General features: G+C 38.3%; 2 protein-coding genes across 6 annotated transcripts in view; both read right to left on the bottom strand.

Annotated features, from left to right (window-relative positions):
- Window positions 1-27,468, bottom strand: part of Lrrc8d (leucine rich repeat containing 8 VRAC subunit D) — a 120,762-nt gene that overhangs the window by 7,953 nt on the left and 85,341 nt on the right. The window contains exon 2 of one of the 5 annotated variants that reach the window (XM_004841301.4): window positions 17,001-17,073. The exons of the other annotated variants lie outside the window; for them this stretch is intronic. The gene's annotated coding sequence lies outside the window, so the exon portion shown is untranslated. The remainder of the gene's footprint in view (window positions 1-17,000; window positions 17,074-27,468) is intronic. 5 annotated transcript variants of the gene reach the window in all.
- Znf326 (zinc finger protein 326) overlaps window positions 1-27,468 on the bottom strand; it is a 204,810-nt gene that overhangs the window by 117,064 nt on the left and 60,278 nt on the right. The window lies entirely within an intron of this gene.

Raw genomic sequence — 27,468 nt, 5'->3', positions numbered from 1 at the left:
TTTCCAATCTTAGTTCCTTCAATTATGTTGTTTGCTATTTTTCTTTCCATACACCAAGTACTGTCCTAGGAGCTTTACATCTGATACAATTCCCTACTTCTGCATCCTTGAAGTAAATAGGTGAAAAGTTTAGTTTTAGGGTTGAGGATCAAAGGAATGGCTCCATTTTCAAAAATGTTGCATAATGTTATAAACCCATCAGAACTCCTAAAATGAAAAAGATAGGTGTTGCTGAGGTTATAGGAACAATTGATTCAAACACTATTGGTGGAAGTTGTGAATCTGCATGACTACATTGGGAAACTTTTTGGTATTATCTCCCCAAACTGAATGCACACTCTTTAATCTAGCAATTGCAGCGCTAAGTACATATCCAGAACAAACACATACCTGTCATAAGACAAGTATAAGAATGCTTGTATGTCACATAATAGCCTCAAACTGGAAGCTATCCAAAGGTCTATCAGCAGAAGAATGGAAAAATGAAATGGGGTGAAACATTACTTATTGGTAGCTTCTCTAACGCATCATTTCTGTCATGTCTTTATGCCTTCACATTTCTATTTCTTGGGTCAAACCTGTATTCCCCATCCTATTTTTTTTTTTCCTTTTTTTGGTACCAGGGATCGAACTCAGGTCCGTGCGCTTCCCCATCCTTTCTAATGTTCTCCCTGCTCCTTCTTGTCTCAACTTAAAAACCAACCCTCAGTGAAGTCTTCCCAATTACCACATGCAGACTGAGGCCTGCCTTGTCGAGACTCTCCTGTACTTAGTCATCATCAGGTGAGAGCAATTTTCTTAACCTTTCTCTGCTTATCATCCCCCATTAAAATGGGAGCCCCTTTGGGCAAGGACTACTTATATCATCTCTGTCTTCCTGTTGCCCTCCACCCCACGGTACCTGGTACATGGCTGCTGATGACTTCTGAGTGAATGTCATGAAAAACTGCCTTACAGGCAGTGGTTAATTACACAACTTCATTGCTCTGTCTCCCCAGAGCCAAGAGTGAGAAATTCCTTCTTTCAGCAGTCAACCTTTTGCTAACAATACAGACACTGGTACACAATAAGATTCTGTTAGCTCTCATTTAATTTGGTCAGAAAGGTCATTTAAGCTTCTAAGCTTTGTACTGGGCAGTAAAAATGCCTAAATCACATGTTACTGTGAGAATAAATTGAGAGCTTATATATCAAAGCAGTTTACAAACTAAAGTGCTGCAAACATGATAAATAAGAGGGGATACACTCTGGTAGAGAACCTATGCTTTGGCCTTAGATGAGATTTTATATCCAGGACTCCACTACTAATTATTTGGCTTCTACAGCTTAGTAAACCTATTTCTTCACCTCCAAGGGTAAATTTCAGCCCTTCAGCAGGCTAGAGCAGTCTATGAAGGTTCAATGGGATTCAGGCAATGTCCTATGTATGCTCCATCTACATACATCCAGCCTTTTCCAGCCAAAGCTTCTGCACGTTGTCATGTTCCTCCATTGTATGTATCTTCTTTCTATGCCAGTTTCAGTCCTTTGCATTCTAGGGAGAACAAGTCCCTCCTCTCAGGCCAGGGAAATTGATGGTGTTTTCCCAATATTAGTCTGGTACACCTCTGTACAGGTACTGTGTCTTAGGGTAAGCCAAGGAATGGATGACACCAAGGTACCTTGGCCACAAAGGCAGGAAACCAGTACTTTCCTGGAATACTGGCCACTAACTAGCTTGCATCTCAAACACAGGAGTTGAACTAATGTCTTTTATCCAATTTTTACCCACCAAACACTGATATAATGACACTTGGCTCTCCTATCTCCCAGGAAGTGGTTTCAACTATTAACTGAATTAAAGATGCAACAGCACTTTGAAAAGCAACTTTCATATACTGAGTGTGTACATATGTGTGTGCATAAAATATATCAAATAAATACTCACATAATACAGTGTATTAAGTAACATTATGATTCTCAAGTGACTTTTCAATGAGAAGTCAAGTAAATGAGGAAGGAGCACCTAGCTATCTGAATTCTGGTATCTTGAGCTTTGATCTCCTTAGTAAATCAGAACTCAGAATGGCTATCAGGAAATCTGTGGGTTTTTTTCTTTTTTTGACCTGGGTAAGGCACAACTAATTAATAAGTATTAATTGTATATATTCTTTGGGTTCTCCTTCAATATATAGTGTATCTATTACAAAGGACTTAAAAGTTATGAGGAAGTAAAATTCACATTCTAAATGTTTTTCTTTGTCAGAAGCACAGCTGAAAATCAGCTTAACATTCCTGTAAGTAAACATTTCTCATGGAAATCAAGAAAGCGTTTTGTATCAGAACTTTTGGAAAGAGGGAAGTTACTGGTCTTTGGATTGACAAAGCTGAAGGAAAAAATAACAAAAAATTGCAAAAATAACAAAAAATAACAAAAGTTGAAGCAAAAATTAGCAGGGATTGAATCTAAATTTTTTCATGCTTATGACCCAGTTCCTGCTTTTTTATTTCAAATATATGGTCAAAAGTAATTTGGCAACCAATAAACCAGGCTCAAAAATTAATCAATCAGTGGGGTTTGGTGGTACATGCTGTAATCCCAGCACTTCAGGAAGTTGAGGCAAGAGAACTGCAACTTCAAGCCCAACAATTTAGCAAGATCCTGTCTCAAAAACGATAAAGGGCTGGGGTGTAGTTCAGTGGTAGAGTGTCCCTGGTTTCAATCCCCATTACTGCAAACACACACACACACACACACACACACTCACTCAACATTAGGTTAAAAATCAGAGTTGGAGGCCTGGGATTTAGCTCACTGGTTTCACTGCCTGCTGCGCAAGCGCAAGGACCCGAGTTTGATACCCAGTACCAAAAAAAAAAAAAAAAAAAAAAATCAGAGTTGGATATACTAAACAGCACTGAATTGCACACTTCCGGTGAGTAAACTGTATGGTATGTGAATTTTGTTTCAATAAAGGTGTTAAAAGTATAGAAGCCCTCAATCACCTTGTTTTACTTCCTATCAACAGAAACAGGACACTAAAAGTAGATATACGCTGTAGCCTATTGTAGCTGTTCATACTAGACCACATACATATGTTTGGTTTTTTTGGGGGGGGCGGGGGGTACCGGGGATCAAACTCCGGACGTTGCGCTTGCAAGGCAGGCAGTGGCACCACTGGGCTAAATCCCTGGCCCCTAAATTGAATATATTTTAAAATGATTGGTTTGTTATTTTGTTACAGTGAGTTGGTTCTGAAAAAAATCTTTAAGATTTTTACTTATTCCTCTTTGAACATCCATGCTTCTTCATCTATCAAATCTTCATTATAAACTCACAGAGTAAATGTATTAGAAACACCAAGTTTGTGGGTGTCTGGCACAAAATAAGTAAGCCCCCAAAGCTATCTACTGAATTTGAATGCAAAAAAGAACTGCAAACTTCGTGTTTAAAAACTATTATGACAATTTCTTGAATTCTAAACCAGTATGTAGCACTATGTACATACTGTAATCCTGAAATACTGTATATGACTGTTAACACGAAAATATGATCACTTACAAATTTTAAAAGTTAGGTCTATCTAGACATGGAGATCTTTAATAGGCCTATTAAGGCTTTGAAATGTTATTTAAAGAGTTTAATGTATGAAAGGTAAATGGCTTGCTTAATTAATCTTATACTTAACTTTTCATGTAGACATGATCTTCCTACCCAATCAAATACCAACCAATATTTTCTACCTCTAGATTCTACTGAAAAACACTTGTTTTTGGTTAAACAAGGGAAAGGGAGAACAGAGACTGGTGAGGGTTAAATTCTCAAATCCTTCATTGAAACAAATAAAAGGAGGTGATAAACTACACCATCAAAACATCAACACTCAACACACACATAAACATATATGTGCATGTACATACAGACCCACATACACTCAAGTTAGATATTAAAATTTCATAGTTAGAGAAAATAACAAATGCTTCAGGACTAGGGATTTAGCTCAGTGGTTCCAGCGCCTGCCACGCAAGCGGATGGTCCCGAGTTCGATCCCTGGTACCAAAAAACCCCCCCCCACACAAATAACAAATGCTTCAGCTCCAAAATGATGAAGAAGGCTTGGTTTCATTTTTTCCAACAGACCTCTGTATTACTGGTTTTATATAACTGTTAGCAGTTACATATACTATAGTAATGCAAGATACCTTAAAGATATAATTCTAAATACAAACAAAACATACTTTACTAGGGTCACTCTCTCTTAAACGATTATAAGAAATTATACCTTTAAAACTAATTCCCGAACAGGTGTGGTGGTTCATGCCTATAATCTCAGGTCTCTGGGAGGCTGAGGCAAGAGGATCACAAGTTTGAGCCCAGCCTGGCCAATTTAGCGAGCTCCAGTCCCAAAATTAAAAAGTTAAAAAAAAAATAAGGGTATGGGGATGTAGCTTAGTGTGAAGTCTCAAAGTTCAATCTCCAGTACCAAGGGAAAAAGGTTCCCTTCAATATTATTTTGGGATCTCAAAACAAACTAAAAATTTTTTGGGAAAAACCAACTGATTAAAAAGTCTCACAAAATATTTACTATTGTCAGATTTCACAATGGGCAAAATCCACCCATTTTATTAACCAACAAAAGCTTTTTAATAAATCCATTTAACACCTGAAAGAAGAGGACCATAGAAAGTTCAGAATTTGTTAAATGTAAAAAGAGCGTCACATAAAGAACATCTTAGTACCTCATTTAGGGTTTCTCCTGAGTACTGCTATTCACAGAGAAAATTTGCTTCAAAGCCAAGGAACAAAATTCTAAATATATGCTAACAGATCTAAGGCAAACTATCTTAGGAATTAACAAAAATGTGTTAAGAAAGTGCTGTGAATTTCTTGCTTTTTGTCCTAGCTCTCAGTTCTAAATGTCAAGGGCTATGTTTGAGAGATCTTACTCATGGAACAATAGAAAGGAGACCACAACTCAATGCTCCCACAAAATCCTAGAGATCCTCTACAAATTATCACTAGCATTTCCTTAACCATAAAGTCAAGATGACAAAAGTTCACAAATGCTTTAGTTCCTATAGGCTCCACTTGGCGTTACACTTTCTACTAGAAACAGTATTTCATTTAACAGGTATTTAGAATAGTCTCTTTGCTAGATATAGGTTCTGGGGATTAAAGAAGGGAATAATTTAAAATTATGCTCTTATTGTGAAAGCATCTAACAGGAAACAAAATAAGCAGGGCAGAGTCAAACCTTTATAATCCTTCCCTCATCCAGTTTACAAAGCTGCTAGAGAGATTTTTTTCTGCTTTTGCAATGAGATATATCCCTATCCCTTATTTTTTTTTTTTTTTTTTTTGGTACCAGGGATTGAACTCAGGACCTTGTACCTGCCCCGCCTGCCAATGAGCTAAATCCCCAGCCCTATCCCTTAATTTTGAGATGAGTCCTTGCTAATTTGCTATATTGCCCAGGACAGCCTTGAATGTGCAACCCTGCTGCCTCAGCCTCCCAGACTGCTGAGATTAAAAGTGTGTATCCCCACACTAGCCCAAAGAGATTTCTAAGTGTAGCTCTGCTTATATTTCTGAATTATCTTCTTTTCATCTGTAAGACAGACACATTAGTCCCAAACTAACAATTTTCCTTTTCTGTTTACTCACCTTGGCTATTTCTCGGGAGTATGCATGGCATAAGCCAGAAATGGGGCTAAGGAAAATGGACTAGGATATAGCTCCCCAAAATCTAAAGCAGCTCTCTATGGATCCACAAGCTTACCACATTCTCTTCTCTCTGGGGTGGAAAACCCAAATAATCAAAGACCCATGGATATCTGACCTGGATAAGGATGGGGAGCCTGCCAGTCCTTATTCCTTGTGTGTGTGGTAAAAGATTGCTAGAAAGCGTCCCAATACCTTTACCAAGTGTTTATCTTACTAACCCTCAAACACTTTTCAAAGGTAGAAAGATAAACCGGCGTTGGTGGCATAGACTGGCAATCCCAGCAATCTAAGAGACAGAGACAGGAAGATTCCAAGTTTGAGCCAGACTGGGCAACACAGTGTCTCTAGCAGGAATCTGACTCAAATAAAAATAAAACAAAGGGCTGAGAGTTGTAGCTCAGTGAAAAGGCCCTGGGTTCAACCTTCAGTATGTCCCCCAATAGTAGAAAGTTAGATACTAATACAAATTCCAACCCTTTGATAGGTAGCTTATTTAGTTGAAAGGGCTCCTTGGTATGGAGACTGAAGCCATTACAAATAGAAATTAATGTAATGCCAGATAATGGCTGTTTGGGACACTTGCACAACCTTAGTTCTGGCTCCCTTACTCCTTTTCCAAGTGGTCTGAATTCCTCCCCTAAAGGGAAGTGTTTCTTTTATTTGCTGGCCCCCAGGGTGCAGCACAATAATAAAGGTTTGTTAGCAGAATGAATCAGGAAGACCTATAACAGCATTGGGAGAAGGCACTGAATTTGAACCAAATGCTATCAGCAAGAAAAGGTCACTATTAATTATACCAAAGTAAAAATGATCAGTTTTGACAGGCATTTTCAACATCCCATATGACAACACATTAACAGCTCTTTGTAAGAGGTTATTCTGAAGCTAACTCATTCTAATAGACTATGTGTGGGCAGTTTGGCTCATACTAAAGTATTTTAACATGGAAACTAAGACAAAAGTAAGTGTAGGTATATCTCCACGAGATCACACTCCTGATGGGAGGGAGGTGATAAGCTGGCATGCTCTCCAGGGCAAAGGCAAACAAGATGGTCTTAGCACACAATAGGTGATATGAAAGGCCAGGGAGGAAGGGAGCTCCAGAGGGGAAGCGTCCTTGAACTTTTGAGGCTGTCAAAGCCTTGAGCCTCCTCCTCATTCAGCATGGGGTTTTCTGCCCTTTAGAACAGGCTGGCAAAGGGGGAGGGATTCTGACAGACGGTGACCCTGAGTTAGTGGACAGTGTCCTATCTGTGTGCACAGTGTACTATAGTCAATAAACAAAGCAGAACACTGTGTCCAAGTATCACACAAGTGCCTGCCACATGGCAAGCACCTGGTAAAAGCTGTTATTATTCACTGTGTTGAATAAAATGTTTTATATAAAAAAAATCCTTCAAACTTTCATCTTTACTACTTGTTTCTAAGTTTGCCTTTTATAATGAACTGATACAAAGAGCTGTGGAACTCAGATGTTCTCTATTCGGCTTTGGCTTCTGTGAAATTCATCAACATTTTATATAGGTGTTAAAAGCTTTCACTTTTTGTCTAAGTCTTCATTTAATTATTCAGTTACTCATTCACTGCTGCACCCAATACTGTACTGTACATTGTGTGTGTGTGTGTGTGTGTGTGTGTGTGTGTGTGTATCACATTCAGGTGTTAACATTATGCGAATTCCTGGGGAAACTTGGTAAGTACAATCAGACATAGTCCTTCTCTCCCAGAGTGCAGAGTGCAGGTGAAGGAAATATTCATCTCACTGGATATATGAATGAAGCTGTCCACTCTGGAAGTGCTACCAAGACAGGAAAGGCCACTGTGATACACCATGCATGAAAGAAGCATAAAGGGCAGAACTCTATTTTCACCCAGGCCCTTTCAAAAGGTCCTAAACTACTTTCACATCTCTTTTTTGTTCTTTTTCTTAAAGAGAGCTTCTTTAATGTTTAAAAATTCTGACTTCAGAAAACCTGAGCCCTTTCCTTGGTTGCAAAAAAAATATGAAAGTGGACAATGTGGGGTCTCCTGCAGTCAGCAAGAGCAGAGGGGATTTTCTGAGGAAGTTATGGCTGCAGTAAGGTGTGATGAAAGGGTGAAGGGGAAGGCTGGCCCCGAACACACAAAGGCTCCAGAGAACATGGGAGCAAAGAAAACTGAGTTCGGGCACTGCAGGGAGCTTAGGGAACGAGCACTCCGTGTGAGATGCTGCAGGCTCTGGAAGCCAAGTCTGATCTCATCACGCTAAGGGCAGTAGGAAGTTGCTGATGTGTTTTTTAGCTGCAGGTGGGTGGAAATTAGATTTTTTTCTTTTTATGAAGAGATTACTCTGGGCTTCCTGTGCAGGTTTGTGAGAGAAAATGTAAGGCAAAGGAGATATGTAGTAGTTACAATCAGGCTGTGGAATAAATGGATTGTTTATGGAAGCTAACTAGCTTCCAAAGAAATAACAGGAGTTTATAATGAATGATGGCAAGGTGAAGAGGATAAGGAGGCAAATATGACCCCAGGTTTTTTTTTATTCTCCGTATCATTACTCAGCTCTCAGTTCTTCCACTCTGATTTACATGGTTTTATTACAAATGAAGTTTTCCACAAGCCCTTCAAATTTCTTTAAAAGTAGGCAGACCACGGGCCAGGGATTTAGCTCAGTGGTTTCGCTGCCTGCTGCGCAAGCGCAAGGACCCGAGTTCAATCCCCAGTACTGGAAAAAAAAAAAAAAAAAAGCAGGCAGACCACATATAATAAAAAATAGTAAGCCCTCACATGCTTGGATAAGAAATATATCATGAACTCTATAAACTCAGTGGGAAAAATACTACTATACTGTTACTAACATACAAGTGATTGATAACTATTCTACTGCAAGAATTCTGGAGTCAAACACACTTTTAAAACCCTATTGATAATAAAGTTATTTTAAAAATTGAAAAAAAACCCCAAATATTTAAATTTATCTTTACATATATTTAGAAAACACATTCATGTTACAATATAATCAAAACGGAGCCAGTTTAAGAATCCTACAGTCAAAGCCTAAGATTATTCATGTTAACAGAATGTAGTTTCTGGAATAACTAAAACAGACACCAGTAAAACAAAAACACACAAAAAAGCTTCTTCATTACTACTTTTAGGGAGACAGGAAAAGGCCACATAGTTTCATTCTCTATAAGGTTTTCTCTAGTCAATGTTAAAAGGAGTTTACATTTTATAAGAACAGCCAAGCAGTACTGTAACAGTAGTTGTGCAAAGACACAAGTGTCAGAGTATTATAGTGACAGTGAACCTCTTACAGATGTGTCTAAACTGTACCCCAAAACCTACTTATTTATCACAAAGTGCTAACACTGCAATTAAACCTGAACACTGAGGTTTTAGTTTAGAAAAAACTCATACATTAACATCTTTTGTCTTAAAACCAAATACTTTAATCCCATACAAGATAACCAACAAATGGCATAATTTCTACACACATAAACTAGAGTCTCTTTTGTTGAGCTAACATGGCTTAAGGAGTTAGCTTGCCTGAGATTTCATCCCATCTCTACCTTTCACCAGTTCATCTGTAAAATGAAACACAGATAATGTGTTTTATCACTGTGCAAACTCAGGCCTTACCTCTTATCAATGAAATGGTAATAAGACACCACTGTGACAAAGCACACACATTGTTCCCACACCAGCTACTCCCTGAAACTGGCTTGGATGTCCAGATATACTGGGGAGAACCCAGGATTTGGAACGAGGTGATGATGGAAAGTGGAAAACAGAGGATCTCGAAGGCTGGGGTGTAGGTGAGAAATGGAGGACAGGAAAAAAATCAAGAAAGCCAATAGTGAGGAAAGTTTAAGAAGGTAAAGGTATAAATCAAATATAGTGGTACCTTGGTTCATGAACTTAATTCTTTCCACGATTCTGGACACAAACCAATCTAATTTCCCCATAAGGTCAACCTCGAGCCTAACCACTGAATTTGATTTGGTTCTCATCCTATTCGGTTTGCAACCAGAATCATGGAAAGAACTAAGCATGTGAACTGGGGCACCAATGTAATGCAAAATTTAAGGACACCCAAAACCCTTAAAAATCATGTACTGGGCCACGGATTTAGGTCAGTGGCATCGTGCCTGCCTCGCAAGCGTAAGGTCCTGAGTTCGATCCCTGTTACAAAAAAAAAAAATCATGTACAGCCTTTGACAATATAATCTTTGTCATAGTGAAATTCATTATTGACATTAGAAAATATCTCAGAATTAAGTGAAAAGACCTGGACTTTTAAAGTAACCAAAGCCTTACTTTTAGACTAAAAGATAAATGAGGGCCGGGGATTTAGCTCGGTGTTTCTGCTGCCTGCCTTGCAAGCGAAAGGACCTGAGTTTGATCCCTGGTTCCAAAAACAACAACAACAACAAAAAAAAAAAAACCCCAAAAAATAAATAAATAAAGGAAAAACTGGTAAATTTAGCTAAATATTACCTTTTTCTCATTTAAAAAGATTTGATAAAACAAATGTGTTTTTAAAATCAATTTGTTTAATCTTGTTTCTAAAAGCGTTCTGAGGGGACATTTAATGGGAAGCTCTTCATGGTCAGCTCCCTCTCCCCAAATTATATAAACTACTGGAGTTTTCATAGTTACAATTATGACAGACATTACTAATGCTGAGAAATATTTAAGATTAAGAGTGACTTCATTCATCAATTCACCTAAAATATTACACATTGCATTATGTACTGAAAATTTGTGGTTGAAGATAATTTATCCTGCCCATATTAGACCTCACAAAATGTTTCTATCATGAAGCTATTAAGCCAATAACCATTCAAATTTTTGATAAATGTTTGACTCTGGCAATGTGGTAGGTGCTGGGCACACATAAGTGGTAGAGATAGTCTCGGTGCTCAAGAGCTTAAAGATCTCTTCAAGCTTACCTTAAATATTCTGGGAAAGATAGAGCAAGGGCCACTACCACCATTCTGACTAGAATTATTAAACAAATTAATATCTAAACTAACAATAATGTACATATCAAGAAGACTGACAATGGAGACCAGCAATATGTAATAAAATGAAAGACATAATTCATTATATAAACTGGAAGGCTTTTGAGAATGACAAACGTTAAACAAGGTGAGCCATCAGGATAAGGTACAAACAAGAACTCTTCCAGAAAAACCAAGAATTACTGTCATCCACATGGGCTAGAAACATCTGATGCCATATATAAAGCTGATGTATAAATAACACCTAGATTTTTTTTAGACATCATTAATCTGTAGACATCATATATTACATATTTGTTATAGTCTCTTTTAAGTAGTTGATATAGAGACTGGCTTTTTATCTTGGCAGTATGTTAATATTACAAATATTTTTTGATAAGGAACCCTGAATTATTTTTTGTGTTTTTTCAGTACCAGGGATCAAACTCAGGACCTTACGCTTGTGAGACAGCCACGGCACCACTGAGCTAAATCCCTGGCCCAAGAAACCCTGAATTAAAAAGATGAAATAGACATAAAACACCTAAACAGCACTTTCTGTGTGTATATTTCCTATATATGTAGAAAATGGTGGTCTTTGTACTGTCCAAACTAGGAAACAGCTGATGCTGCCCACAGGTGGAGGATGCCCTGTATCAATCACTGAGAGGATCTGCAATTCAGCAAGCATGTATTCATCCTGTTACTAGTATGCTAGTATTCCCTAGCCAGGGAATTAATGCAAATTATGCAACACACTGAGAGATGATGCTTATTTACACATCTAGAGTGAAGAACACATGATGGCAGGGAAAGAATGATGATTCTTTCACTGAGAAAGAGAACAGGCAATATTACCTGCCAGAAACTATTTTGGAGATGGTGATAAAATGACACCAAAATTGCTGAATATAAAGTATGAATGATGAAAACAACAGAAACAAAATAAAGTATGAGGGATGAAAGTGTACAGAAAAATTGCTTCTATAAGTCTGTATAAAATATATGCTTGTGTATCTGGTGTCACCAATTCTCTCCACAAATGTACCGATAGGATAAGAGCTACAAACTCTCTTCTAGTTTAACTCTGCATGCCACAGTTTCCTGGAATGGGGAGAGAAAAAAGAGGCAGTGAAACCTTTTACCTACATAAAGCAGCTGCTGAAACTTTCAGGGTAGTTCCAGATGGGTTTGAAGAAGAGCAAAACAAAAGGAAACAAAATAACCTGGCCCATCTCATTTCTTCCTAGGTTACTTTTTTAAAAAATTAATTTTATTGGTACATTCTAGATATACATAGTGATCACATTCATCATAGAGAATTTGTACCTGTACATGATGTATCTTGATTCTTTTTTCCCCCATTCCCCTTCCTTCCCTTCAACCCCTCTTCCCCTCCTTATTCACAAAAGCTTTGTTTGCATTTTTTCCTTCTATTCTCTTTATTCCCAGGTTACTTTTTAATCAAAGCCGTTCTTCATTTTTGTCAATAAAGACAACTTAGTATCTCCCAGAAACTATTCTCCCTACTTTTTAGTAACACACACCTGCCATGACCACCCCAATTTAGCTGGGTGCACTGGTGATAGGGCTAACACCTCGCTGTCTCATTTACAACCAGGTCTGGCCATGTGGAGAAGTGGGACACACAGCCTGCAAGAGTTTCAAGTTCAGTGTCCTTGTAACCTCCATAAAGTCTGGGTTACTCCATTTGACCTTTTTTTTTGGTACCAGAGATTGAACTCGGGACCTTGCGCTTTCGAGGTGGGTGGTGGGACCACTGAACTCAATCCCCGGCCCTTGACCTTTTTTTTCCTTTTTGGGTAACATCCCCTTTTGTAGTCAATCCTTATCTATAATGCAGATATTTCTACAAATACTACTGAAGGGCTTAGAGTGAAAGATATAAAAGTGTTTGTATGAATAATTAAGCAAAAAATTATAAATAAAACATAATTTATTATTAAAATAATAAATTAGTATAATATACAATCATTACAATACTATAAACATAAAGTGATACTATAACAATGTTAATAGGGTAAGACCTGTCAGAGACAAAATGCACTGGACAATTAAGGAGAGGACGTTTTTTCAGGTCATTACACAAAACTCCTTCATTAACGTGGGTTGTCTCGAAGAAAAGGACAGGACCTGGAGTTTTAGAGGCAGGTAAACAAGGAAGTCATCTGAGTCTCATCCTGGCATACTCAAGAGCAAAGCAGTCCTTCGTGGTTTCCCAGAGCACAAAAGGGTGGGGCTGGGGAGCTTTTGGGAAATTAAAGGATGCAAGGGTGGGATTTTTCCAGGAACAGAATTCAGAGAAACTATGATGACACTGGCACATTTGAATTAGAAGTGGGCGATAAGGAACCTTTGAAAAGTTTTAACGTGTGGGACAATGAGATCATTGGTCTATTTTAGCCTGTAATCCCAGTACTAAGGAGGCCGAGGCAGGAGGATCATCACAAGTTCAAGGCCAGCCTGGGCTATAGCAAGATCCTATTTAAACAAACAAAAACCAAAACAAACAAAAACAAGGACAGAATTCTACCAAGTGTGTGGAAGTGGGACTGGAGACAAGTTGAGTGGAGGCTGGAAAATGAATGAGAAGGCTACTCTAGTTGGGAGGATTTCCAGGTAAATTCATTTCTGTTTGGCTAAGATTGGTATAATAAATTTAACCAGAGAGAGCGAGGTCACCTGAATGTCAAGAGAAGGGTCTAAGACAGAATCAGATTTATGGGTCATTAGTATATGGAAGATGAGAGCCTCCAAGGATAGAAAAAGATGAAAGGCCCAATCTTGGGGCTTACTAACACTTAGCGAACAGGTGGAAAGAAAAGACTCAGACTAAATGGAAGAAAAGGCCAGAGAAGAAGGAAGGAAACTAGGAAGAAAAGGCTGGCCTGGGAGCCACAGCAAGGAAATACTTCTGGAAGAGTAGTAGTAGGCAGCAGCAGATGGCATAGCTGACTGCTGGATCTGGACTGGAAGCCACTGGAGTCAGTGGGGCAGTTTCAGTGAAGAATTCTGACTCATGACTCGTGGTGGGCAAACAGCAAGTGAGAAAGTGAGTATTTTCTTCAGAAAACTTATCTGGGGAGAAAAGCAAAGCCTGGGACAAAAGCAAGAAGGGAAGAAGGCAGAACTAATGGAAGATATAATTTTTAGGATGAGAAAGGAGCAGAGAGGAAGAAATTGAAAACAGGGCAAGAAAGTGCAGAGATGTTTTTCTGACTTTGCACACAAAGTCAAATCACATATGTACTGTAAACTAATACAGGAATTAGTAGGTATAAAGATTAAGGAATTCCAATTTCTATGGAAGTTATTAAACAGTTTGGACATAAGATGTTTGCTTTACCCTTCAGTGAGTTGGTAAACATTAACCTTTCTAACCAACACCTTACTCACCCAGTAATAAAACTTTGAAGAGTCCTTTTTGGTAAAGTTTGAAGGAAAACAAGGTGCCTTTGCAAAAATGATTCCACAACCCATATAACTTAGTACCTCCCCTTGCCCAAACCCCCAGTATATTCCACATGGCCACAGAAGTGAGTAGCTCTGTGTATGTTCAAGTAAAGCAAACAGTGCCAGACCTTCTTATGCCCTGAAACTTCTCGGGCAGGTCAAGCATTCAAAGAACTCAAGTCAGCACACACTGACAGGAAGAAAGTGGCAAAAGAAGTATTTATTATTCCTAAGGAGAGTGTCAGTGACCTAAGCAGCTTAATTTACTTCTCATTTCCTTGGCTACGCTATGGAGAGGAAAAGATGAGGTAAGGAGGTGAAGTACTATGCGTTGCTGGTGTCTTCACATAGCAAGTCTTGGGGCTGTGTTTACCACTCAGCACTGAGGCTACTGCAGCAGACATGCAGGGAAGCCAGGAAGACAACAATCCTGCTGAGGAACCAAGCACTTTCACACTTACGCTCATTAAATGCCATATCCGCCATGAAGAGCACCATTATGGTTCCAGTTTTTCTGAGAGGAAACAGGTTTAGAAAGTTTGAGTAATCTGATCAAGAGGATACAGCTAATATATATGGACAGGATGCAAACTCAAATCTGCTCAACCCTACCAAGCCCATAGCTGCACCTTTCAGCTTGGTTTAAGTCAGTGGTTAGCTCAAATTAGGGTCCAAAAACTTATAATTAGAAGAACACTTAATGAAGGAGACAAATTGCCACCACAAGACACTAAGATCAAAGTCTAAAACATGAAACAACTTACAACCCAACTCCCATTTAATGACAAGATCACCTGTCTTTTCATCACCTCAGTTTTTAAAAAGCACTCCCACAGATTCCAATGAGTCTGATCCTTACAAACTGCTGAGAGACAAAAGCATATTATTAACTTCATGTTAGTCAAGAAACCGTTGCAACACAAAAATGGCAAGGATGGCAAGATGGAAATTACAATCAGAGACTCATAACATCACATATATGAAAACAGCCTCCAATGAGTATCATAATCTCAAATTTTTACTTCTCCAGAAGGAGTGGTAAAAAAAAGCTAGGTCAAATAGTCAATATAAGCTCTTCCTTGGATTTAGGTTATGAAGATCTCCTTTTTATTCAGAATTCATGTAATATTAACTGTAACTGCAATTGTCAAAGAATAAATAACTCACAGAGGCCAGCCAATTCATAAATACAAAATATGTATTGGTTATCCTCTGTGAATAGAGTAGTACCTTAGCTATTATTTATGACTTTATAAAGGAGGGACCAAGCTGACTTGGTGTATTTACTATATTCTTATAATTCTATTTTCCAAATAAATTTCCTTTAGTGCTTCTGAAAAGAAGTACTATCTGAGCCACATAAATGTCTGTCTCTTAAATTAGGAAATGAAAAAAAAGTGGCATTAGAGAAAATATTTCTACCTATTACTTTCAGCTACTCACTAGTTACATAATCAAACCCATCAAGCTGCATCCTAGTAATCTATACCTGATGACTAGTTTCTGTAAACAATGGTATGTGAAGACATAGCATGTTTCTTAGTCCACTCTGGTCTTTCTTCACTAATGTCACAATCACAAGCAGAAAAAAAATACCCCCAAACTAAACAAACAAAAAATCGGACTTATTTTGTACAAGCATGGCCTGAGAGATAGTAATACCACAGATAAATTAGTTCTCCCCTAAATCGGTACTGTCATCAACCTCACTTAGAGCTGTCTGCCCAGTCAAATCTGCCTTAATTGGTTTTCACTCTGTTGCTGAAAAACAGAGAGCTTGAGCCATCCCAGGCAGCATCATGGGAATTTCTTGTTCTCACACAACACCCTTTAAAGCTCCAGCAAGTACATCTAGTTTTTAAGGAAATACTAACAAGGAACAACTTGAGGGTATTTTCCACTGGTTTAAAAATAAAGCATTCTACTCTTTAAAAAAATAAATTTCAGAATTATAGGAACAGGAAGCAACAGCTGGATTTATCAGCCTTCATTTCCTCTGAGAGTCACAGTAAGAAACTCCCCATTGAGACAAAGCAATGCTGAGGCTAGGCCCTCTTGCCAGGACCCACAACTCACATGCAGAGGGTTATAACAGCAGATGGTGACTGGCCACTTCAAAATCAGTGTCCACTTTACCATACAGAGCTTTCAGTGTCCAAGCATTGTGAAAAAATGAAAACCCTGATTAGCACCTAAATGCACACATATAATTCTTAGATGTGCCTGGTCTCATCTCTCACAAAGCTATGTTCCTCTTAGGCCCACCCCAGGGCCTTCAGGAGCCCCAGGACAACAGAAGAACAGGCCACATCCTGAGGCACTCTGTTCTGATGGCTGGACTGGAAAAGAAGCAAGGGAGTTGGGTGGGTTCCAGTCTTCTTTCAGTCACTTGTGGACTATGGCTGAAATATTTAATCCTGCTCAGCCTCAGTTCTCATCTGTGAACTGGCAATGAGATCACATGTTCACAGAGGGTTAATGAGGTAATAACTATGAAATACTGTGGGTGTGTCACACATAAACAAACAGACAGACAAGCAAACATAAAGACAGACTAGGATAACAGCAGTATGGGTACTCATATAAGGGGCTTTATCAGTTCCAAAGCTTTCACAAATATCATTTCATTTGATCTCCAAAATGATACAGTAGGACTGGTAACAATGGCATTATCATCTTCACTGTTGTCATCATCATCGTCTCATAAATGAGCCTGTCTAGAAGTACATGGAGGGAAAACTAAGCCCTAACTCTTTAGCAAGTATTTACATAATTTGAAAACATTCCTGGCAGCCTGTGAGTGTTAAGTATGAGACGAGGTTATGAAAGCCACTCACATATCAGGGCTGTTACTCCGGGCAAATCTCTTCACTTCTCGGGCAACACATGATTCATCCACTTGTCACTAGGCTGATGGCAGACAAAAATAAGTTAGATTTGGTTCCAACTCTTGAAGAACTCACTTGGAGGCAAGGGTGGGGTGGAAAAGAGTGACACATAAACAGATTAATTACAAAACATAAAATATGGGGTATGAACAAAATGCTGTCAGATCACAGAGCAGGAAATGACTAACTCTGTCTGGGGGACTCAAAGAATTCTTCTTATTTGCAAACTGGGAAAAGAAGGAAATAAGACTACAATTTGTCAACGTTTGTTTTGATGCCTACAACAGAAAACTAGGTTTGTTTGTCACCAACCTCAATAGATAGCACAGTTCCCCTTACTCATCTCCTCATAGCCAATGAATAGATCATTTAAAACAACTTAAATATCTTAAGTGTTGGAAAACTATATTCCTTAAGGTGAAGAGATTAAAATCTTTGCGTTCTAGAAAATGATATATAGTATGTCTAAAGTAACTTCATCAGTGTTCTAAAGAGTTTGGAAATTACTAAAAAGCCAAAATGAAGGAGGAAGGATGCTCATATTCCCACAAACTTTCTTTCATTCTATTGTTTTAATATTATCTTTAAAGTATTTTCATTATGTTCACACAGAATTTTAGAGAATTATTTGGACTATTCATAGTGATTTATTATTATATAGTACCTGTCAGATGAAGTGGATTATATCCAGATAAAAATTGAACTTCTGTGAATCGAATTTCTGAAAACTAAAATCATGTTTTAATTGGTAATATTAATAATACTAAACCAAAAAACTCTACATTTAATATTTAATATATTAAGTATCATTAATCCATTTGCTTTAAATCAACATCAATATTTAACTGACTCTTGGGGCCTGTGGTTTTTATGTTAGTCAATAATGCCTAGGTTTAGGCCTCAAATTTAATCAGTAAAACCTGCTGCTGTGAAAGTGTTTACCAGAACCCCAAAAGAATAAAGAGACAAGTAGAGTTGCGGGGAAGGGTATATATCACAATTATTATGTTCTGAAAGGATTTTTTTTCTCAATACAAAAACAAGCTTGTTTTGTGACTCTTAATACTTTAGAGTTATGAAATGAAGGAAACTAAGGAAATAAAGCAAAATAATTCAAGCTATAATTTACTGAGATTCAAGTATGTGCTGGGCACATTGAGGGAGGGGTTCTACGACTTTCATTCAATCAGTTCAAATTCTTGAAGTAAATTATGTGAACAAGAGAATGAAACTTAGACATGGTAAGCAATGTCATCATAAAGTAATGACTGAAATGTGACAGTCAAAGAAGCAACACTAAGCGAAATATATGTGTACATACAGACATACACAGATAAACACAAGGAGATGAAGAATGAAAGTGGGGAAGAGTAATTTTTCTTTCTTTCTTTTATTGGTGTTGCTGGCAAGTGCACCCAGGGCCTTGTGATGCTAGGCAAGCCTGCTACCACTGAGTTACACACCCAGCCCAGTTTTTTTCCTTTTCTTTCTTTCTTTCCTTTCCTTTCCTTTCTTTCCTCCCCTCCCCTCCCCTCCCCTTCCTTCCTTTCTTCCGCAAAGAATGAATGATACTATAAGACCTAGTTCTAGAGCGGCTCTAACTTACTTTAAATAAATCCATTTCTGGCACCAAGAAAGGCATGGCTGGCTTAGAACAAGTTTTATAAAGTTAACGCAAACAAACAAAAACCAAGCATATTTAAGAAATAATTCTCCTTCCAAGTAACTACCTTGTTTTCGTTCTTTGTTTTCTTTTTTTAAAACTTTTAAAAAATTATTTCAGAGAAATATAAGAAGGTATTCCAGTGATTCTTGATGAGGATATTAGTTTTAACTAAGTTTTCTTCAAGTTAGAAATTACAAATGCTAGGGTACAATAAATTTATTTGTGGACATATGGTGAAGAATTTAGATATACACCTATAGGAAAAGACATTTTAGGTACTAAGGGAATGTCAAAGGCCACACAAATGTATTTAGCCAATCCTTATAATCAAAATTAATTATAAAGTCATATTGTAATATTTTATAGAAAAGTTTTGTCTAGGACACAGTTCAACCTTCAAATAATTCAATGCTATTTAGTGAGTTTTGAGTACCAGGATCTATGCTCAGAAAACAGATGAATAAAATTCTTTCATTCCTTCTTTTATCTGCCCAATTATGCTGTATGACGTTCTGGTATATTTGCTGCAAATATTTTTTTTTAATTTTATTTTATTGGTACATTTTAGGTATACAATATAATTACATTCATCATTGTTTTGCTGCAAATATTGATAGCTCCTAAATAATGTGGTGGGGGCCACAAACAATTCCAATTACAGGTTTTTAGACTGTCTTGCCTTTTGCTGTCTCTGTAAAGGTAGTCCATACATTAGGAGAATTGTTACTTTAGGCTTCTACAAAAAAAATTTAACTGTTCATCCTCCTAAGGTAACTTTATGATAAAGGTAACTCTATAAACACTAGGCTGTTCCATCAGAAACTATAGTCAAAGCTAATTTCATTTCCCCACACAATTACTTCTTCGGGAAGAACACATGGGTACTCCAAATTCTATTTCCAGCAGAAATAAGAGCATTCTAGCAGGATTCTAATTTCAACATTGACATGCTGCTGGATCCCAGCAAGGACAATTAATATCTCTAGGTCTCAGGTTCCTTATTTGTAAAAGGACAAGATTATATTAGGTTGTCTTTCAGGACCTTTCTTGATCTAAAACTGTAAGATTTAGTTCACACTTAAAATCCAAACTCAAATGTGTCCTTCCAGGTTAGCCCTTTGTTTGCCATCCCATTCCAAGGCAAAGTTTGCTAGGCTCTCTGAGCTTCTACACTATATTCACAGTTCATTAGGATAATCATTAGGCTATAACTATTATTTACCCAACAGACTGTATGTTATTTCTGAGGAGAGACTGTCTTACTGATCTTTATGTGTTTGTCATCTAACAGATTCTAGCTGCCAGTATACAAAAGATATGCTATAAATGTTTGTAGAATAAACTTCAAATCACAATAAGAAGAGTTCATGTAGTATTTCCTTTGTTGGGGATTTTGGTTATATTACAAAGATACACCAACATTTCTATCTATATAGTATTTGCACTTAATAAATAGGGCAATCATATGATGTTGAACAACAACATGCCTTAGTACATTGAGTAGTAAGTTCAAGTATGTAATACATTTAAGGAAAAATATACTCTTGGGTTCTCTAAGATTGCTAAGATCCTTTGATGCTGTACTATTTTGTGATTCACCTTGTAGAGGTTTAATGTTTTGTGATTCACCTTATAGAGCTTGAACAGTCTTTTCCTCCTTCATTCCTCCTGTAAATTATGATCATGAACTGTATTGTGTTCATTTTTAATGGATTTAACCGTTCAAGAGAAAAAGTGATCTCATAAGGACTGATTCAGAGCTGAAAAAGACTAAAATGCTTGAAGGGAGGGAAAGAGAAAAATGTTCAAGGAAGGTTAACAACAACAACAACAACAACAACAACAAAATAATTTTAAGTAGGTGGCAGAAGAATGAGGTTAGATAAGGACAGGGGAGCAAAGAAGGAAAGATGTATGTTTTCTGGCTGGCAAGTATTTAGCTTTCAAGTTCCAAAACAGAATTTCATGTAATACTTGTCTGTTCTTCAGTATTTATTTTCTTTGTTCATGCACAACCCTAGTGATGAGGAACAAAAGGAAGTGAAGGCTGTTGGCACTGAGGCAGAAGGGCACAGTGAAAGACAGGAAGCCCAGTGCTAGAAAGATGGATGGGAAGCCCCTTTGGAACCTTTGTGTTCAACATGACAAATCACAACATCATCCCTGTATGAATAAACGCTAGCACATTTGTTTGGAGGAGGCTAATTTACCCGCTCTGGTGTTTCTTATGAAGTACCACTTGAATTAAGATGAGCTGGGGTACACAGTACAATTCAGATCGCTGGACTCCACCCACACCTACTCCCTTTCTACCATACAGACTGCAAAAAAGAGCTGCTGACAAGCTGGAATGCAATGAGCAGGAAAAGCAAACTAAATGCAGCTTGGAAGCCCTTGCCAGTGAGGCTGAGCCCCGATGACTCAGCAGGTTAGAGCTTACCTTCTGGAGTTCTTACTGCAGTTCTCACCCAGTGCCTACTACAAATGCATGCACACGGACTGGTCTTACCCCAGAGCCCATCTGAGGACAACACGCACTGGCTATCACAACTTGGCACCACACACAGGCAAGGCAGGTGTTTGGAAGGTCAGCCCCAGGTTCTAGGTGACAATGAGCTCCCAAAAGTCTGGCTGAGAATACCAACAAAAAGGCCATGGGGAAGCACACACCTGGGCAATCATGATCTACTTTAAATTCTGTAAAACTCTGTTCTTTGGACAGGACACAAAAGTTGGGGAAAATAAAAAACACAGGCAGGGTGGAGCAGGATTGTGGGTTCTGTGGGCAAGGCACTACAAATCATCTTCCAAAGCTAAACTGTCAGCAATGGTAATAATACTGAGCTCCCTACAGTGATGACAGTGCTCTGTTTTGTCCTGCTCTTCAGCAGCTGAAATGCATTGCTTCTGCTTGAGCTGACTGTTGTCATGCAATGTATTCTGCTTGTAATAAAGTAAAATTCACCTTTGGGCTATCATGCTCACCACCACATGTTTGGCAGGCAGTGCTTTTAGGCATCTTATGAAGAATGGTTCAAGTCCTGTTTTAGTCAAATAAGGACTGGTTTTTTTAAAGGTGCTTCAGGTGTTGGAAGGGGGCCAGAAGTGAGACGTGATGGGTGATAGTTAAAACACCAGAGAATACCAAAGCTACTGGATAAGGTGTGCACCCACTGCACACTCACAGCCCTGGCTAAATCCATGAAGAAAGGCAAACTGGGGTTTGACGGTGGCTGTCCTGACACCTGTGTTCCCTCCCCACTGAAGTTAGGTAACCAAGGCCCAGGTCTCCTCTACCTTGGCAGGTATTAAGGCCAGAGAGTAATTGCTCTCCTCTTGCTATACCATCTGGAAAGAATTCCCTTAAGAATTCACTTGGCCTGTCTCTCTACCCCTGAGCCCTCCTCCTCCTTATTTTCTCTTTGGGGCCAGCTGGCCTGCAGAAGTGAGGAACTCTGGCCTCCTCTCCTATGAGTGCTAGATAGCTTTTCCCTGAGGGTTGCCAGCTACTGTAGTGCTGCTACACCAGGAAAAAAAGGGCAAGTCAGTATATCTAACCGTGGGATAAAATTTCAAGAAGCCCATTTGGCTGCACACCCAAAGCCACATTCTCCAAAAAACATTATCAATACTGAAGATGGCATTTTTCTATCTACCAGCTTGAAGATATATAATAGAAACAATGTGGTAAGGAGGAAACAAACAAAAAATCCTTTCGGTCTTGTTTGTGAGTAGATATTAGACCACAAATTCCAAAACATGGTATCCAGAAATTTCTGTATGAATTCTTAGACGAAAACAATTTAAAATACATTTAAGAGAAATAGTTCTATTAAAAATATTACTGATGACTTAGCACATGAAAATGGGTTTCCGACACATGCAGCACAATGACTTCATGGAAAGTTTCTCCCCAGTATTTTATATGCCAAATGACAGGTGAAAACTTAGTGTGACAGATGCTTCCTTTATGTGTGCTGAAATACTATACCTTGAAGGGCACCATGGCATTTCTTTACAAGTTCTGTTTTTACAACTAAATATTTTAAGGTATCATTCCTTTATAAAGAGTCACTATAAACCTTCAAATGAAATGTTCTTATGTAAAAATTTGCCTGCAATCAAATAAGGCAGCACTAGGCAGAATCACAACAGCAAGGCTACCTGTCCATTAAATCATGATTCTAAAATGAGGAAGACATTGGTCTGCTGATTTTCTAAGAGAAGCTTGCTGTGGATGGTTTTCCTGATATGAACTAAACTGTTCTCGTCGGAGGAGCGCAGGGCCTCACTGTCACTGGGAATGGCTGCAGTTTTCAACAGGGGAGCTCTGATCTTCACTGTGAGCATCACTTTCTGGCTCCAATGTGGATCCCTCAGGCTGGTGGCAGAAATCCTTCATCTCACTGGCGTAGATTTTCTGGCTTCCACCACTGGCCTTTGGGCCTTCCAGGAGCAGATCCTCAATACAGACAAGCATGATACATTGCTGTGGGCCACTGGCTGGACTTGTGGAAGACATTGCCTTGGACTTTAAGCCTTTAGTTGGACTTGTGTGGGAAATTGCTGGGATCTAGGACCTCAGCTGGATTCTTTGGGCCCCTACTGTGCAATTAATCTCATGAACTCTTTTGCATTTGACTTTTTGGCTAATTATCATAAAATAACCCTATAAAATATGTCTTGTAATAAATGTATACTCTTGCCAAATCCTCTGACTACAACACTCCTTTTATTTGAACGCATATTATAGCAGAATGCTTAAGAGGAGGGGCTCAGATTCACATGGTCCAGGCTAGGAATCCTAGACCTGTCATTTATTAGCTATGTGGCTACAAGTGGGCTACTTTACATCTGACTTTGTTATCTTAAGGTGAGACAATAGCACTCCCCTGAGTGGCTGTGGTGACTCCATACATGTTCATATTCATCTAGGCACTTGGGATTTTTAATATGTTTAACTGAGGATAATGATACAGGCTTATCCAGACTAAGGCACTGGTAGTTACACAGGATCTATGCAAGCCAGAGTTCCCCTGAGTGGCAATTACAAACAGAGCCTATTAGAAAAAGGTCCTCTCATTCTGTGGGCACAGAAGACTCAACTCAAGTCATTTTTTTTCTCAGTGGCTACAGCAGCTTATCAAAAGCGGGAAGCTCCAAGGACCAAAGCCAGACCAGGAGGGAGACAGAGCACAGAGAGAATGCCTGCATCTGGGAGAAACTGGTTTGGGGTGGTTCTGACAAAGAGTAGTAGCAAACAGTTCACAATCATGGGATCCTGAGCTTGGAAATAAAATGAACCCATCTGGCATGACAAGAAATTAAATATAAAGGGGAAGAACCCAACAAAAAGAAAAAGTCATGGCAATGACAAATCAATACGTTTCAGTTATAACCATCAACTTTAATGGTCTTAGTTCACCAATCACAAAAAATAGACTGGCAGAATGGGTCAAGAAGCAAAATCCAACAATGTGCTGCATACAAGAAACACACTTAATTCAAAAGGAAACTCAGAGACTGAAAGTTAAAGGGTGGAAAACAATACTCCATGTGACAGGAACCCCAAAAAAAGCAGGAGTAGCTATCCTCTTGGCAGATCAAGTAGATTTCAAACCAACACTGATGAAGAGAGACGAAGAAGGACATTACATCCTTGTAAAGGGAATAATCCAACAGGAAGAGATGACAATCATAAATATCTATGCACCAAACACTAGTGCACCCAACTATATAAAACAAATACTAATGGACATGAAGTGTCATATATGCACTAATACAATTGTAGTGGGGGACCTCAACACCCCACTGTCACAAATAGATAGATCAACTAGACTAAAAGGAAGTAATGAAATACTAGAACTCAATCAAACTCTTGAACAAATGAACTTAACAGATGTTTATAGAGTCTTCCACCCCACAAAATCAGAATACACATTCTTCTCAGCTGCACATCCGTCATTCTCCAAAAGAGACCACATTCTCACATATAGAACATGTTTAAGTAAGTGCAAAGGAATTGAAGTTATCCCCTGTATATTATCAGACCATAGTGTGATGAAATTGGAGATCCATAGCAAAAGAAACTTGAAAAATTTCATAAACACGTGGAAATTGAACAACACACTTCTGAATAACCAATGGGTCACAGAGGAAATTAAAGAAGAAATCAGACAGTTCCTTCAATTAAATGACAATGACAATACAACATATCGGAATCTATGGGACACAATGAAAGCTGTCTTACGAGGGAAATTCATAGCAGTGAATATGCATATTAGGAAAACAGAACGAGCCCAATTAAACAAGCTGATGCTGCACCTCAAGCTTCTAGAAAAAGAAGAGCAGGACAACCCCAAAGCTCATACAAGGGAGGAAATTAATGAGGAGAAATCAAGGCAATGGAGACTAAGAGCATGATACAAAAAAATAAATGAAGCCAAGAGTTGGTTCTTCAAAAGAATCAACAAAATTGACAAAGCTTTAGCCAACCTTGTCAGAAAGAGGAAAGAAAAGGCCCAAATCCATGCAATTAGGAATGAAAAGGGTGAAATTACAACAGACCCAGCAGAAATCCAGAGGATCATCAATACCTACTTCCAGAACCTATATGCCAATAAGATGGACAACACAGAAGAAATGGACAGATTCCTAGATACATATGAATTACCAAAGTTGAACAAAGAAGACCTAAAAGTTCTGAACAACCCAATATCAACCAATGAAATTGAAAATGTAATTAAAAACTTATCAATTAAGAAAAGCCCAGGCCCTGATGGCTTCACTGCTGAATTCTACAAGACATTTAGAGAGGAACTGCTGCCACTACTGTTTAAACTCTTCAGTGAAATTGAAAGGGAAGCAATACTCCCAAATTCATTCCTGGAAACAAGCATCACCTTGATCCCCAAAGCAGAGAAAGACCCAACTGAAAAAGAGAACTATAGGCCAATCTCACTAATGAACATAGATGCAAAAATCCTTAATAAGATAATGGCAAACAAAATGCAGAAGATCATCAAGAAGATCATACACCCTGATCAAGTGGGATTCATCCAAGGGATGCAGGGATGGTTCAATATACGCGAATCAATCAATGTAATACACTACATCAATAGAGCCAAGGACAAAAACCATATGATTATCTCCATAGATGCAGAAAACGCATTTGACAAAATCCAACACGCATTTATGATAAAAACCCTACAAAAAATTGGAATAGGTGGTCTCTACCTCAAACTGATAGAAGCCATCTATGAAAAAGCAACAGCCAATATCATACTAAATGGTCAAAAACTGAAATCCTTCACACTAAAATCAGGAACAAGACAAGGATGTCCACTATCACCACTCTTGTTCAATATAGTTATGGAAACTTTAGCCACGGCAATTAGACAAGAGAAAGAAATAAAAGGAATAAAGATAGGTAATGAAGAAGTCAAATTGTCATTATTTGCAGGTGACATGATACTCTATATAGAAGACACCAAGAACTCCACCAAAAGTCTTCTAGACTTAATAACCAAATTCAGTCAAGTAGCTGGTTACAAGGTTAACACACAAAATTCAATAGCTTTCCTCTACACCAATGACAGACTCACTGAGAGAGAAATAGGGCAAATAATTCCTTTCACAATAGCATCCAAAAAACTGAAATACCTAGGAATCATCCTAATGAAAGAAATCAAAGACCTCTTCTCTGAAAACTATGGCACTCTGAAAAGAGAGATTGAAGATGATATCAGAAAATGGACAGACATGCCCTGCTCCTGGGTAGGAAGGATTAATAGAGTGAAAATGGCCATACTTCCAAAACTGCTATATAGATTTAATGCAATTCCAATTCAGATCCCAGCAGCATACTTCATAGACCTCGAGAAAACAATCCAAAAATTCATTTGGAGCAAGAAGAGACCCAGAATAGCAAAAGCAATTCTAGGTAACAGAGACATGGCAGGGGGTACCACAATCCCCAACCTGCAACTCTACTACAAAGCTACTATGATAAAAACAGCATGGTACTGGCAAAGAAACAGACTTGAGGACCAGTGGAACAGATTAGAAGATGCAGAAATAACGCCAGATACACTCAGCCATCTCATCTTCGACAAAGGAGCCAAACACCCTCACTGGAGGAAAGATAGCCTCTTTAATAAATGGTGCTGGAAAAATTGGGGTTCAACTTGCCAAAGATTAAAACTAGACCTGTATCTCTCACCATGCACTAAACTAAAATCAAAATGGATTAAAGATCTAAATATTAAAATAGAAACTCTGAACCAGTTGGAACAGAGGTTAGGTAGAACCCTTGAAGACATCGGTGTAGGAAAAGACTTTATGAACAAAACCTCAGTTGCCTGTGAACTAGCACAAACAATCAACAAATGGGATCTCTTCTTATTAAAAGGCTTCTGTACAGCAAGAGAAACCACCAGCAGTGTGAAGAGACAACCCACAATGTGGGAAAAAATCTTCACCTGCTCTTCCTCAGACAAAGGTCTACTATCTCGAATCTATAAAGAACTTAAAAAGATCAGACCTCCCAAATTTAAAGACCCAATCCAAAAATGGGCAGCTGAAGTGAATAGACAATTCTCAGATAAAGAAGTAGAAATAGCAAATAAATACATGAAAAAATGTTCAACACCACTGGTCATTCGAGAGATGCAAATGAAAACAACGCTGAGATTCCACTTCACTCCAGAAAGAATGGCTGCTATCATGAAATCAACCACTAACAAATGCTGG

This window comes from Heterocephalus glaber, unplaced genomic scaffold (assembly GCF_053883595.1).
Source record: "Heterocephalus glaber isolate CG9 unplaced genomic scaffold, H.glaber_assembly_v1.0 deba00001442, whole genome shotgun sequence".
Classification (NCBI taxonomy): domain Eukaryota; kingdom Metazoa; phylum Chordata; class Mammalia; order Rodentia; family Bathyergidae; genus Heterocephalus; species Heterocephalus glaber.
This window is presented reverse-complemented; position numbering and strand designations above follow the sequence as displayed.